This window comes from Sturnus vulgaris, chromosome 1 (assembly GCF_052056855.1).
Source record: "Sturnus vulgaris isolate bStuVul1 chromosome 1, bStuVul1.hap1, whole genome shotgun sequence".
Taxonomy (NCBI): Eukaryota; Metazoa; Chordata; class Aves; order Passeriformes; family Sturnidae; genus Sturnus; species Sturnus vulgaris.
Window position 1 is genome coordinate 26,339,357 of NC_142243.1, and position 16,034 is coordinate 26,355,390.

Here is a 16,034-nt window from a genome sequence, read left to right on the forward strand (position 1 = left end):
AAGGTTAGGACAACTCTCTCATGGTTGATTGCAAGGACTTTTCACTTTACTGTGTGTCTTTTGACCAGGATCAAGGATGCTGTCTGGTATTAAGTCTAATCACTAACAACAGACATGACATAAACCGAGTATGTTATCACTAGTATCTGGAACTAACTCATTTTTTTACTTGTTAATATTTCAAGATTCATAAACTCAACCTTGATTCATTATTAACATATCTAATATTTGTCTTAAAGGAAAATAATCTCTTATTGCCACATTTGAAATAACATAACTAGGAGATTACTATAATTATTTGGTTTACTATCATTCTTGCTTTGGCTGTACTTTACACATTTTTCCAAAGGATTTCTGCAGATTAGTTTATTGAGTATTATTTTAATCTTAATTTTGTGTTTAGAGGCCCCGATTAAGATTAGAGATCTCTCATGATAAATATGCTATGATCACATGTGAAAATGTAATTCTTTTCTCAAAGGGAATGGTGTAGAGACATAGGTATGTAAGGGATAAAAGGGTAATATTCACCCTTCTTTCACGTGCATTTTTTCAGATAACTGTATATTTCAGATAACTGTATATGTCAGATTTAAAATAAATATCAACTCTTTAATTTATTCCTCTGGATAATATTTATTAGCTGATTTCTTTTTCTCAGAGGTGTTTTTTCAGGATTAGTCATCCTTTGTCAGAGTAACAGAAGAGCTTTTGATTTATTTCTCATGGAATTTATCCAGTTACAACTTTATAAGATAGATTCAGTTCCAAGAATAATAGCATTTAGTAGGCTGAGTTGGTTCTCTAAAAAGCAGATTGGGAAGTGCAAATACAGTGTAAATCAAGAATCTACATCTATTTTTTCCCCAGATGTTTTGAAACAGGAGCCTGAACTTTTACATTTTGTTGCAGGTAGATGGGAGAAGCGCTAGAAAGCTAAAATTTGCACTTTCTGCTAACATTTATCTGTGGAAAGAAAAATTGGGACAGATATGTGGATTTACCAGCTCAGAATTTCTCTGAGGCAGGGGATGCTAAAAAGAGGAGAAAAGTCTGGAGGTGGTAGCTCTGAAAAACTACTGCAACTGAAGTTATGTGTATAACAAGACAGTCAATACAAAAAAAAAAAAATTAAGAACGAAATCTTAACTATAAGGTTGGTGGCAGTAGAGTATTGAAGGTGCCATCCTAAATCTGACAGAAAGTGAGCATTTGGGCCAAGTGCTAACTGAAAAGTGATTTGGAGCTGTGAAAACTGCTCTCTTTAAATCTAATAGAGTCTGGACTTAGAAAGAGCTTTAAAAAAAGTAGAAGTATTTTGAAGATCATGTTTAACTGTCCCCAAAATGGCTCACGTGTTAACTTCCCATATCAAGAAGACATAAAGGGACATGAAGGTGTCATAAAATTATACTAGTACTCTGTCAAGTTATTTTGGTTATTCTCATTAAGATATAATAGTGGGAATTCCAGTACAAATTGTCATCATTAGATTCTAGAACATTTCAAGTTACAGCATGTCATGACAATACTTTGCATATCTTCATCTCAAGAAAGGATTATCTTTAAGATCACTCTTTACTACACTAAGAAATAAGATAAAATAAAAAGTCCTAAGCTGTGTTCCATTTAGATCATTGAACAAAAACATTGCTTATTGGATAAATATTATAACAGAATTTGCATTTGAAGTGTTTGGGCAAAATCTGTGAAAGCTGTATCTATTCCATGTTGTTAATTAAGGTAGTAATTGCATGCTGTTTGGCCAAGCCCCACAGATTTGCTTGGTATTCGTTTTAGTCACGTTTTAGTAACTTACTCTTCCATTGATTTTCTTGCCTTCTGCTTTCCTCTTAGGTGGGTGGTTTTGGAAAATTTTTGGACAGCCTGTTACATTCTTTTTCCTGAATTCTTCCACTTGTGCATCAACTGGTTATCTTTCCTGGGTTTCTCTATTCTGTTTTTTTTTTCGGTAGGAGAGAGTAATATCTTTTTTTCAGCCTTTTGTCTGAAACATGCTGACCCATTTTAAAATTCTTTTGTAAAATGATTTTATAATCTTTTAATAATTTTATAATTGTAAAAGTATTTTATAAGAGCATAGGTATAACCATATTTATTCAGAACAAAGGCAAACTTACTATCCTATACCTGACTGTGGCCAACTACAAAGAAATATGAGAACAAAGTGGAGAAACAGTGTGAACAATTTATCTCTTCAGCTTCAACTCAATGAGTTCTGTAGCTTAACTACCTCATTAGGCGTACGTTAAATCTACTAAGTTCATGCAATGCCTTTTATTTCTTAAATTGTTCCCCTTCTTAAATCTTTTTCACATTCCTCCCCATATTACAACCTGTTTCATATTCCCCTCAGCTGTCTGTTGTTCAAACTAAAGATGATAGGTCAGTTAACCTCTCCACTCATAGAGAGAGATTAAATCAATCTCATCACTTAATTACCTTTGTTGACTTTCCTTTCACCTTTTGTAGTTTGACCACTTTCTTTTTTTTTCTTTTTTTTTCTTTTTTTTCTTTTTTTCTTTTTTTTTTTTTTTTTTTTAAATTGGGGAAGCAATAGTTTCACTGTGTTAAGATGTTTGAATGCTTATGAGAGTCGTGGTTTTATTTTTGTTCTCTAATCTTTCCCTATTAAGCCAAATTATTTTTTTAACTACTAGTGAGCAGTGATAGGAATAAAAGGGATCTTTTTGGTGTGTAAATAAGTAAGGAACAGTACACTGTACTCTCTAATTTTTCCAGGGGATCCATCTAATTTTAGACTTCTCCAGGCCCCAGTACCAATTAGTCTCTTGGCTCATACTATTTTGTGCTGTTTGTCTTTGTTTTAAGGGTAATTTTTGAAATATATTATTGACACTCATATAAAAGATACAGAAATCATTGGAACTGTAAATTACTTGGAATCACTCCCTTATATTTTATTAAGAAAATCAGGTTTTTTATCATGAATACACGGGGTGTAGTAGAGGCTGACTTAATTCACCCTGCAGTACTCCAGTTCTGCAAGTCAGATTTGACATACAGGTAAGTCAGACTGCCACAGTGAACACAAAAGATGATAGAAAAATTGCAGTACTGGAAAACTTTAGTTATGACTCCAGTATATTTTTATATATATAAGGAATAGCTACTGAACGAGTGCCAGAATTAGCTGTAACCCAAAAATATTGAAAACCATACTGTATTAAGGAACATATGATTAACACTTTTTTTTTTAAGTTAAATTCTGGTTGGTTCCTTTTTGCTAGCCTCACTGCCACTGATATCAAATGAAGCAACAACCTAAAAATACCATTCTTTAATTTAATTTCCAAGCAATTTGTTTCTTGTTGCTCAAATTTCCACAATTCAGCTCTGCCAGGTTTTTTTATAGGTTTCTGAATCTCAGATGAGTTTCTTAATTCTCGTCAAATCTTGCCTACATGTCTCCCAGGTGTTGTTGCCTTATTTATCTATCTTTTCACTGAAGCAGCACAACCAGGAACTGTCATAGCCACCAATAAATCTGCTATAATTGTGAAGTGTTAAAAATCCTGGAACATAACTTCTTGCCTAGAAAGAATCTTGGTCTTTTCCTTTTCTTTTTTTCTTCTCCTTGCTCCTCTTTCTGATAAATTCTTTTCCTTTAGAAAAATTACTGACAAGGATCTCCAGAAAACATTATGAAGATCAGCAACATGTCATTTCTCTCTCAAAACCTGCAGAATTCTCAAAAGGTTTGCAATGAAGTTGAAACCTACTTATGCCTGTGATTGGAAATTAGAGATTAATAATGATTGACATGAACATTCCACAAAAGAATCTGCAATTATAGCTGCACAAATGAACAGGGGAAAAATACAAAGGAACTATGATGCCACTCAGCCCTCTCCTTTTTTGTAAAATTAATGAAATGTTTATGAAATATTTCCAATTTCATTTTCTGTGACTGATCATTAAAGTATTCTTCTGGAAAGAAACCAAATGATGGCAAATACGCATTATTTCTAATAAAATATCTGCATTTTAACAGCAATATATTCTCCATTCTGATTATATGGTGGTTTTTTTTTGTTTTGGTGGTTTTTTGTGGGTTTTTTTGTTTGGTTTTTTTGTTTGTTGGTTTGTTTTTGTTTTTGTTTTTGTTTTTTTAGTTTGGTTCAAAAAGAGACGTCATTAAGCATAAAAATGCAAAAATGTATGAATAATAGTTACATAATCAGTGCAATTCATTAAGTGAGCAGAAGCAACCTTTGCAAGAGTGTGATATAGATATAGAGCACAACACTATGTATATATAAGAAATAGTTTTTATTTTTAACATCTGGAAAATCTTACTATTCATTGTCCTCCATAATTTTTCCATGAGATGCTGGTTCAGCTACAGCTGTTTAAACTCACACATTTACTACACAGTCTCCAGACAGTAAACTTCAATGTGAATACAAATAATCCTTTAAATTCCTAACTCCCAAGTCTCCATAGCCTGCAAGGATTAGCAATAATAAATAGCATTTTTCCTTACAGATGAAAAATGAAGGAGAAACTGGACAAAGTTATTCACATTATTTGCTCTAATCCTCACTGTTTCCAAATGGCTAAATATGGTTACAGCCTGAGAAGTACACCTATGGTCAAGCTGAACCTCTCAGACTGAGTGGCTCCAGGTGACTGAATCCTTGCAATCCTTTGGAGTAGAAATCAATGAGAATGTGAACCACTGAGTCCTGTGCCTGGGTTTCCCGACCTGGAGAGAAAGATGACTCGCATCAGTTTACACTCAACATGACAGCTAATGCACAGGTGATGTGGAAACCTGGGTAACTCAAAAGGATGATCTCAATACAGTCAGCTGAACCCTGTCAATATAGTCTTCAATCTCTAAATTTTTTAAGTAAAAATATCCATCCTGAGTCAAGTTAAAAGCTCTTCTAAGAAGATGAACCAAGAAGAATCCAGAACTGCTCTTCCCACAAAAAACTCAAAACTTAGTAATCCTGGGAATCATTATTTTGGTCTCTGAAAGCTTTCACATTCATACGATTTTTCAAAATCATAAGCAAGGGGATATGCTGGAACTCCAGATATATTGCTATAGAAGAAATGCATGGACCTCATCTCAAAAGCATAGGGATTCAAACAAATTTCATTAAATGGCTCAAGATTATAGATGCTTCTGTATCCTGGCAGCAACAGATAGGGAAACTGTAAACATAAATGATATGATTTCTAATGAAGACTCTCTTATCCTTTAGAAAACTATTGCATATACAGGTATGGAAACACTTGAGAAATCTTTGAGATAATGTCTTCACAGTGTTTTATATTACAGAGAATGACAAGTTTGTCACTTATGACAGCAGGTATTGAAACAGCTTCATACAGAGAGAGAGAATGACATGCACTTTAAGAAGCCTCAGCATTACATCTATGATATTTTATATGATATTATTTTTATGGATTAAATGAAAATAATAATCATTTACATTAAATGGACAGACAGACATTGTATTTTATATGCGTTATATAATAACTTTAAAATTGTTGTAATCTTTTATAATGCTTTTAAAAGACTGGCATTTTTAGATTTTGCTTTTTTCTTAATCTCATTTTTATATACACTTACAAAATGAATTTTTCTTTTTAAAATACGACTTGAAATCACTGGAATATATGAGTGGCAATAAAAACTTACTACTGGATACCCAACCACCTGTGCTACTTACTGAAGGCTACTGAAATGAATAATGTAATGGCTTATGGATAATAAAATATTGATATTGTTAAGAAACAAATTACTGCCAAAAGAAAAATTATTTGTCTTATAAGCACAGCTTGTGTAATAGTTTGCATATTAGGTAGGGTAAAAACCCATTCAGTGCCAAAAGATTTCCACCTTATTATATTTTCTCCTTCAGGACAACTTTAAATGTATTTTCAGCTATTCTTACATGTATTTTTCGAAAATAACACCACCAGTTTTATTATTTTTATAGTGCCAGAGGGAATTACCTCTTATTTTGTTTGTATGTATTTATTAAACCAGCTTGTTTTTATGATTATGAGAATTATCTTCTTAATAGCATAGCACGATCTTTAACCAAAGGCAGCCTCCTCGGCTGTGTTACATCTTTTCTCCCTTCCTCTTTTTTGTCCTTGTTCTTTGTTTCCTTCACATTTCTTCATCTTTACTGAGACAGCCCCCAAATATGTCTTTTGTGGCTTAAGTTTATGTCATCTTCCTAGTCCAGACATACTGACATGTACAATATAGATAGATATGTATTTCTATAATTTTTTTTTTTTGTAATTCTTCCTTCCTGCCTTTCTCTTTTGCATTGTGAGGATGTCAGCCTCTGTAGTCTCGACATCTCCCCCCACGGCCATGAGGTGATTTTTTCACCATTTCCATAGTACTGAGATATGATCCATGACTCAATTGCAAGCTCAAGAGCAAGACATCTTATTTAGAGAATGACAGGATGAGAAGAAGCACCTTTCTCTCTCTAAGTGTATGAGCACACAATCCTGGAGATCTTGGGGCTGACCCCTGGTAGTGCATCCCAATCACAGATCTCTAAATGCACATGTTAATATGCATGTATCACAAATATATACATATTTAGGCACATGTATAATCTATAAATATAGATGTCTACAAAAACTCTGTTGATGACATCTTGCGGTCTAATTTTAATTTGATTTTAATCTGATTTGAATCTGATTCATATTGATACCTCGTGAATACTCACATGATAAATAAAGAAACTCAAGAATAATGAGTGACAATAAAATCACAGAAAATCACACAAAACAAACACAAAGTACGATATTTAGTCCATAAAATGGAGAATCTGCCTGAGCTTGTCAATATTCTGTTAAGAAATCCTCTAGCATGGCATGTCAGAAGCTCATTGAAATGAAGTGGCCTCTGTGAGAGTTTGCCAATCCATCTGTGCACTCTGCACTGCCCGATCAATAGGTAATGAGTGCTTACAAAGTGACACTATCAGCAAGGGAAGTGTTTGCATTAATGAAGAAAAAAGGGGACCTAGCGAAGGAAATCCTCATACTGTTACTGCATGTCAGCTTAAAGTTCTTAAAGGAACTGAGACTGGACTGTTATTGTGTGGGGAATATGGCATGTGAAAGCTCGAAGGACAAGTGTAGTAAGAAGAAACTCAACAGCATATTCATTCTGGAGCATTCAATGCTATCTCATTAAGAGAGATTTTTGTTATTAGCAACTTTTATTGTTTTTGAAATGCCAACCTTTTTTAGCAGTATAGTATTGTCTGGGGACTTTATTCTAGCATAAGGTCTGATTAGGTTTGAGACTACACATACACACAATAGAAAGGACAGGTCCTGTATGGAAAACATAAAGCTTAGCAAACTGAACCCAGTGAGTACTTCAACAATGTAAGTGCTCAGGCAGTCATGTGGGGCTTTTACCAAGAAAGCAATATAACTGATTTTACTCACTTGTGGTTATTATATATTTACTGCATCAAAGCAAAATGTCAAAGCTCCTTTACTGTAAAACTGTAGTAGAATAGCAGCATTACAGAGCTGAGCAGCTGCTCTGTGGTGAGCTTGCTGAGGAGACACAGAGAAAAGCACATCCACTCCATCTCTCTAAAGCTTATGAAAAAAAAAAAAAAGCAAACGAGAACCTTGAACAGAGGTCCCATATGATTACCTACTGATTTGAATGGGCATCTGGGTTTGCAGCTCGTTCCCAGACTTGGGGATGTACTTCATTCCTCAGCTCATCTGCAATTTTTCCCCATGGAAGCTGAATGTGGTATTTCTACCTGTATGCCTTCCTGATTTAAAGCTGCATTCTCATATTTCAACATACACAGCAAAACGTTTCATGGTTGTAGTGTGAGGTGACTTTCACCTGGCTAATCTGTAAAAAAACATTATGGAGGGCTGACTAGAAACATTCAGTGGCTTTTTTCAGGCAGAACTGGCATATATTTATGGTGATTTATTTAAGTTCAGTCACGGATATTTGCCTTCAGTCTTAGAAGAATGTCAGTTTTTATATGGGATTTTTTTGTTGTTGCTTGCAATTATCAGAGATGATGTCAAGTCAAGAAGCTCATATCACATAAATCATTTTCAACAAGAACACCAAACTTAGTCGAGTGCCTGCAAATTAAGTTTATGCAGCTCTAATGCTTGATACACTCCTATTCAAGGTGACTTACTATTTTACACCCACTAAGAAAATGACATTGGTTAAGAATCTCTGCAATTTTCTTATCCTGGTCATTTGACATTTGCTTTTTTCAGTGGTTAAAACTGAAGTCAGGGAAGCATTGACATCAGTTCCAAAACTCTATTTTTCTCTACAGGAAATCTTGTACAAGGTTCTCATGTTCAAACTGGGTAAAAGCACTGTCATTTAAGTAATGGGCAGTACACTTCTTTTTAGTGGAAAATACTTTGGGTGCCTATTGCCTTGGGAAACAAACAGAGAAGCCACAGCTGAGAATCAGACACTACTACTGTGAAGAATAATAAGTTTTATGTTTCCTTTTTTTTCCTTCTCAAAGCTACTAGGGAGATGAAGCTTCTAGCAAAAAAAAAAAAAAAAAAAAAAAAAAGAAAAAAGACATCAGTCTTAGTAAGAGCTATGAGATTTTACTACAAGTCTCTGTTACCTCTGATGTGAAGAACAATAGTTAACAATCAAATTCTCCATTAGTTCCTCAAAACAATGCTAGAAATATAAGCAGACAAAAGAAAAAAAAAGAAATTTTTAGAACAAAAAGGCCTCTTAAAAGATATGTGGCAGGAAATATAACAGATGAGTTTATTAAGAAGTCAACTGATAAGAAAATATTAGCAGGCTTTTTGTATTTCTAAGGCACAAAACATGCATTGATTTCTTCATGGACTCTTAAGAAATAGGAGGATTTGAAATTTCTGAAGCTGCTACATGAAACACATCTATAAAATCAGATCAAGAACATTAAAGATAAAAATTGTTATATGCTTCTGTATTCTCAACCAGAACATAACTGCTTATCTGAACGTAATTTAATGTGTACAGTTGTCAATTTAAAGAATGCAAGACATAATTTAGGAGTTTATTTTGATTTTATCTTTTATGATACCAGGGCAAGAATATATATTTTTGCTTAAAGTAGCCAAAGAGGAAAATTGTCCTTTGTCCTCCACTGCATTCGAGTGCAGGGGCTAGTGAGTTACTCAAGTTACCTGGGTTACATGTGCCTCAGATAAACTATTGGCTGTGTAAAATAGTCTACAGACACTTTTACACTACGTAGTTTACAGAAATTACCATATTGTATATCTTCAATCAAGCACCATAAGTAGTACCAAAAAATCTATGACTGATTTTCTGTGTAGTCTTCAGTATTTTTTGTAATTTTTGTATTTTTTAAGGCAAAGACACACCCCTCTCACTTTGAGTGACATTAAAAAACAGTTACAGTCTTAACTGGTAGACATTGTTTTAACAATAGTAATTAGTTGTACTGGTATTTTTATGTATCTATAAAAACTTTCAGTGCACTCTTCAAATGTGAATTTAAATTATTTGTTTGCCTTGTATTCGCTCTTTCTGACAACTGCAGATGTTTTGTTATTTTTTAATTGTGACTGTATAAATTTGCAAACATAAAACCCATGCAGTTTTTGACAACTGTTTATTTGTAAGTAAATGTACAGATTTCTAGCTTTGCAGTTCATTTTGTAACAGCTTAAATAAATCTGAGCCATTTACTTTTGTGAGTTCTGAAATCATGTGAGCAAAACAGTTAAATCAGCAGTTTCCAGACAAAATTACCTGGGATAATAGGACCTGGGAGTTGTGCTTATATAAAGGTTGTGAAAATATTCCTGTTGCTTTTATGTGCTCTGATGAGCCCCATTTAAGACATGACAGAAATGTATGACTTCTGGAGTGGGCTACTGCTATCCTGGAGAAAAAGTTCTTTGTCTTCACTTTTATAATTCTTTGTTGGCCATATTTAAACCTGTTGTGTATCTGTTAGTCGTGGTGGTACATTTTGCTACATTGATATACCTCCAATAATACATAATTTTTGTTACTTGCCCTTACACAATGAGCAAGAAGTCTTTAGCTATCTGTTCAGTATCTATCTGGTTTTGTTAGTGATAGCAGCCCACAATTAAAAGGTTATTAAATTTCACTTCTTTATCTCAAGATAATGCATTCTTATACTGTAAAAATAAGTGGGTTTTTTTTCTTAATTCTTGAGATATTTCATGATATTATTAGGAGAATACTCAGACTGTGTGGTTTTATCTTTGTATGTCATTGGATTATCCTTAGCTGTAGCATCTCCATATTTTGACACCCAACGTGGGGTTTACAGGGAACGAATTAGGAGGAAAAAGGAACCCCTGACAACTCCCAAATAAAATTCTTTCTTCATTTAATTTGTGACTTTTGCAGACTTCAAAAAAGAATTTGTTTGAGCCACTTTGGGCCTTGTTCAGCATTCAGATGTGACTCTGTATCACTGATTTGAAAAAGTCATTTGGAATCAAATTCCTGACTATGCTCTGCTCCAGAAATGCTTTTGCCTGAATGATATGCAGGTCTCACTTCACAAAGAGGGCAACACACAAAAGAGCAGTGATTAAAAACATTAAAGATATGGAAGTTTCTTGTGAGAGAATTGAATATTTCATATAAAGAAAGCCAGAACTTGATGAAATACTCAGTTCCTTTGTATCTTTACTCATTCATGTGGCATAAAATTAAGAACAAAAGGGACTTCTTGATTAATGGCCTCTGCTAATCATTCCAGTAGAATACACAGAGACATTTTTTATTTGATTCCACTACCAAATTAAGTTTGCGTTAATCGTAAATGTCACTTGCACAAAAATCACACATAAATATTCAGAGTGATCTATATTTTATCAGTTATAACAGAATGCTTGGCAGCCAGAGTAGGTTTAAATAAGCAATTAGTGAATAAGTTATTAAACATTTTAAACAAATGTGATGCATGAAACCTGAATTAGAAGAGTTCAAAGAAACTTAACAGTGTCTTGATTATACAGGTGCCTGAGCTGGAGACAGATTTACCATGTATGAAAAACAAAAAGAATACTCATTAGAACATAACATGCCACATAATTTTCTTTCCTTACATTTCTTTCAATCTCTCTGATAAAGACTTTTGAAAATTCCTTTGGTAAATCTGACAAAAACAATTTCTGAGTCTTTTCATTAGATTTTAATTTGTATTGGTTTTCCTCATGCCTCCTCTCTTTGCCCTAAATTACCATTTTTCAAACCTGTTTATGGCCATAAATTTCATGGAAAACAATGTCCAAAGAAAAATCTCTTAACACACTATATATATTTTTTTAAAAAATTTTACTTTTCAGTATTTACAAAAAAGCTGTCTTCGTGTTAATATATCAAGGCACAGTGTTAAACAATGGAAGGAGGTTTTTTAATGTTTTGGTTCCTGTGGGCTAATTCTTTCTTCTTTAATTAGGATTATTGTTTACAGATTCCTAATCAGGCTTTGTGGAAATCTGTTGCTACCTTGTGTGAATTAGAGCAACAAAGCTTGATGCTCTGTCATTTGTCTGAGCAAACGCTAAAGAAATGGTCATGCTCAAATTGATAAAAATTGAGTCTGGAAGTGTAAAAAAAAGAAACAAGAGATTACCTTGTAGAACCTCATCCCTGACCTCTTAGCAGTTAAGGTGAATAAAATAGTGTACAATGGAAACAGGTTTTCAGCTGTGTGTGGAATGAGTGTTCAGGTATTTAATTTGGAGGGGAAATACTGCTTTTTAAACCCGGGTGGCTTTGTGTCTGGGAGAGGCATTCTATATTACATGTGTGTGTGTGTGTAGTACAGATAAGTATAAGAAGTTACACTGGATTGTTACACAAGATATCAGGGCCTTATTGAATGAAGGAAGGATAAAAGCCTTACAAAAGTCTGTGGATGGAAGGACTGCAGTTGTTTCTGTTAAGATTCTGTTAAGAACATCGGGCTTGTTTAAGACTTTTCCTCAATTCTCAGTTAATGTCCCTAAGATAATATTAGTCTCAGACTAGGGCATTTACTTATTTACTTATAAGGCTTAATTATTGACTAGGGTTTATATCCCAAAATATAGTTTTGAGCTATATGGCACTCCCAAGCATTCATTAATCTCCCAATGGTGCTTCAATGTGCATTGCTTAATTAACATTACATTAAATATGACAGTTTAGAGATATTTCAGTATCAGAATTGAGTAAAATGTTCTTCTTTCACTTTCCTATATCTGGCACATTTATGGCTTTGTAAAATTGGAAGTCTACAAGCTGTGACATGATCTGGATCTCATGGACTGATAAGTACTTTCTTCATATTTGCATTGCACCAAAATGTTTGCCCTGCTAGCCCAAAGGCTGCAGTGAGGCAACTGGATCCCAAAACATAGAATCTAGAATATTGATTCTTCAGACCTGCAGCTAAGAAGAAATAGGATTCTGAGATTCCACATCACTGCTCACTTGCCCATCCATTTAGCAGATGAGAGAGGCAGACTGTATGTTTCTTATCAATATAGGAAAATTCATTAACCATATCACATCTGAATATTTCCATCCTTAAAATTAAGATGAAATCAGCAGTGCAAATGAACATGTGGGATGCTGATTGGTTTTCAGCTCTGAAACTGAACGAATTTGACTTCCACTGTTCACTTTGTTGGTCAAACAGTATTGGTTAAATTTGTTGATGAACTTCACTCATCTCCAAGATTTAGTTTGATATCTCCTGTTTTTGAAAAAAAGTTCACTTATAAATTAAATGAAAACTTTACTGATTTCTTCCTTGGTGATTAAAATTGTTTACCAAAAGTGAACGTGTGAATATTTAACCTTCCATTTGTGTCTAATTCAGCCTACAGCCAAGAGTATGAGACAGTATTGAAGTATACTGACTGGGAAGGACACTAGGAAAAAATTTGATTTACAAACCTGGACTAGACAAATTTTTATCATTTTAAATCGTTCTAGATCATACTCAGCCTAGCACTGCTTTTTGATAACCTTAACCTGTGAATTCATTCTTTGTCCTGTTATTGAGAGTTTTATTGCATAGTACCTTAGCATATAATAGGTGGGAATCAGTAACATGCCACATACTCACCAGTTCAGGTGAATTTCCCTCATCAGGGAAATAAAAACAAACCTCTTACTGCTTTCTAAAGCAACCTATGAGATAAGGCACAAAAATCAATACAGGGGAATACTGAAGAGGAATTAGTCCATGAAATACCTGATGGTTTACCTATTATCAATACATTGTAGGAAGCATTATAAGCTGAATTCTTAAAGTCGAGATTGAAGAGAAGATAATGAAGTAAACTTTTAAATAAAGAGGAAGTAACACCATGAAAGAAATAATAAGGTGTTTGGATAATTTATTAGGAAAACTGTAATAATTGCATTAAATTTTGTTTATTTATTGTAGTGTTTGCTCAGTTCTGATGTTAATATAAATTCAGATTGTCCATGAAGGAAATCTCATCCATAACTGTGAGCCAACAGGAAGGTTTCTTAGTCTCTTCTTCCATATTAATATTGTATATGGTTCATGGTTATGTACCGTCGAAGAACATAATTGATGTTGCTCCTGTCAACAGGCCTTGAAAATTCTCTCAATAAAGATGTGGATAATAAAATGTAATAATATCAGAGACATCATTAAAATAATAATTCAACCATATTTCTCATCATTTACCAGATTAGGATGATGGAATTAAATGCCAGGTAATTGTCTCCTGCATCGATTTATCCTAAAGACTGGAAAATGGCTTATTTGCTTGTTATCTAGTCCATAAAATTTTACCTCTGCCACAAACTTTTATTCGTTTGAAAAAGGAAATTTTAGTGATCATTAAGTTCAAATTTATCTCACAGAATATTGCCTTCTTGTTCAGACCAAAATTAGAATTAATTATGTATGAATATTAGAAGAAATGCAAACTTTTACATGGGCAATTCAGGGATCATTTCTCATATTTGTTTTTTGCAATCAATAATTCCTCAAACATTTGTTGTTATAAAGGCCTAATCCATAGAAGACATTGCCTGATTTTCTATAGTGACCAAATATGTTTTTTTACAGAATTTTTTTATTGTGTTTTTCCTAAATTTACAGACTAGACATATCAAAAAATAGTCATTCTGAACTATCATGCTAAACTCTGAAAAAATTAAATGCAAAAGCTTTGTTGCTAGAAGAATGCACAAGTACTGAATAAAATTTTTCTACCAAAATTACTAATGTGAACTAAAAAGTAGGAATACAAAAATGGGGTATAATCTCAAATAATTATGAATACATGAGTATTATTCTTTCCTCTTGTAAACTTTATATTTTGCTGGAACTATACCTGACTAACTTAGCTGTGAAAACAAATAAGAAAACCAATAGCATAACCTATGGACTGCATTAAGAATATTGTTTTGTAGCACTTCAGCAAAGAAGTAGCTGCTGTTTTATTATCTAATACATCCAAATTATTAGTCTGAAACAATCAAAATAATTCTTTTGGATTGAAGCAATATTTATTTAGAGTTCTGCTGTGTGTTGGAAGTTATATCATCTGAAAAACACATCTTGGTCTAGCTGAATAATATGAAGTGTCATTTGTGAAACATTTACCTCAGGTTTCAATAGAATTATTACATTCAAAGTTAAAGACTATGAAGAAGGAATATTGGAAGAATATAGAACTCTATAACTTTTAAAGTATTTCCATTATCTACATGTATTTCAGAACTTTTAGAGCCAAATAATGTCTATTCCCAGACTGCAGCTGAAAACAAGATTCCCTACCATTCCCAGTCAAGGTAGATTTCTTCCACTGTAGTCTCCAGGAAGCACAAACCCTCCAGTAGATAGATGCATGTGCACATATTTTAGCAGAATAAAGAGCAAAACAAAAACAAGCAAGACATTGGATAAATAATCCTGAAATATAAATACATGTTGCCAAAAAAATATAATACAGCTTTTCCTCACTTCATAAAATTATGATCGTCATTGTTTTCCAACAATTTTTCCAATACATTTTATGGATGTCACTTACACAAATCTTGGCTAGTTAATCTGGATAAAGTTGTAACTAAGCTTTTCTGGCCCTCAGGCACCTAAGTCTTGGCAGTCTCCTGCTGTTTGCTATCAATGCAAAAACCTGCATTATTTTTGTATCCCATGAGGACTATTTAGTATTCAGTATTGTGCGTTTTTATTCTGCCATCAAAAGCTTTTCATTTCATTTTATGTAGTTAGGCTGTACTATAAGTGGCTGATATCACAACTTTGCTTGTCTCAGGTGGTTTTTAAACATATAATAGAACGTCACCCACCAGCAACACAGATGCTAATATCTGTTAATATTTCCATGTTAAGCTCCTACACTCAGTATTTAATAACACAGCTGAAAAAATCTCAGGTGTGAAAGCCAACACTGAAAATGAGTTAATAGGCAAGAAAAGTCTGATAGTTTCTTTGAAAATACCTTATAAACAGTGGCACTCTGCAGGTTGATATATATTAGTTTTCTGAATGCTTTTTTTGCTGAAGTACATCTGGGAAAAGTTACATACAATTGCCACTTGAGCATTATGACTACTACAGGCTCATCTTTTTTTTTTGTTTTTTCTTATTGTACAGAACTTCTAAATTATATTAAATATTGCTACACGTTATTTATGTGTTTTGTATCCTAAGTGGAATGAAAAATGATTGATCATACTAATGATAAATACATAGTTTAGAATACTAGCTGGTTTTATACATCAATTAAAACTCAGTATTAGGTGTTTTATATAACATACATATACATGCAAAGATGGTGGTCTCCACTAAGAAATTAGAATTTATCAACAGTAGCTGCATCATAGTAATTTAGCAACATAAAATTAATGGTTTTTATTAGAGGAAAATACTATGGCGTCTCAGAATTAATGGGGACAACATTTATCAAACTCT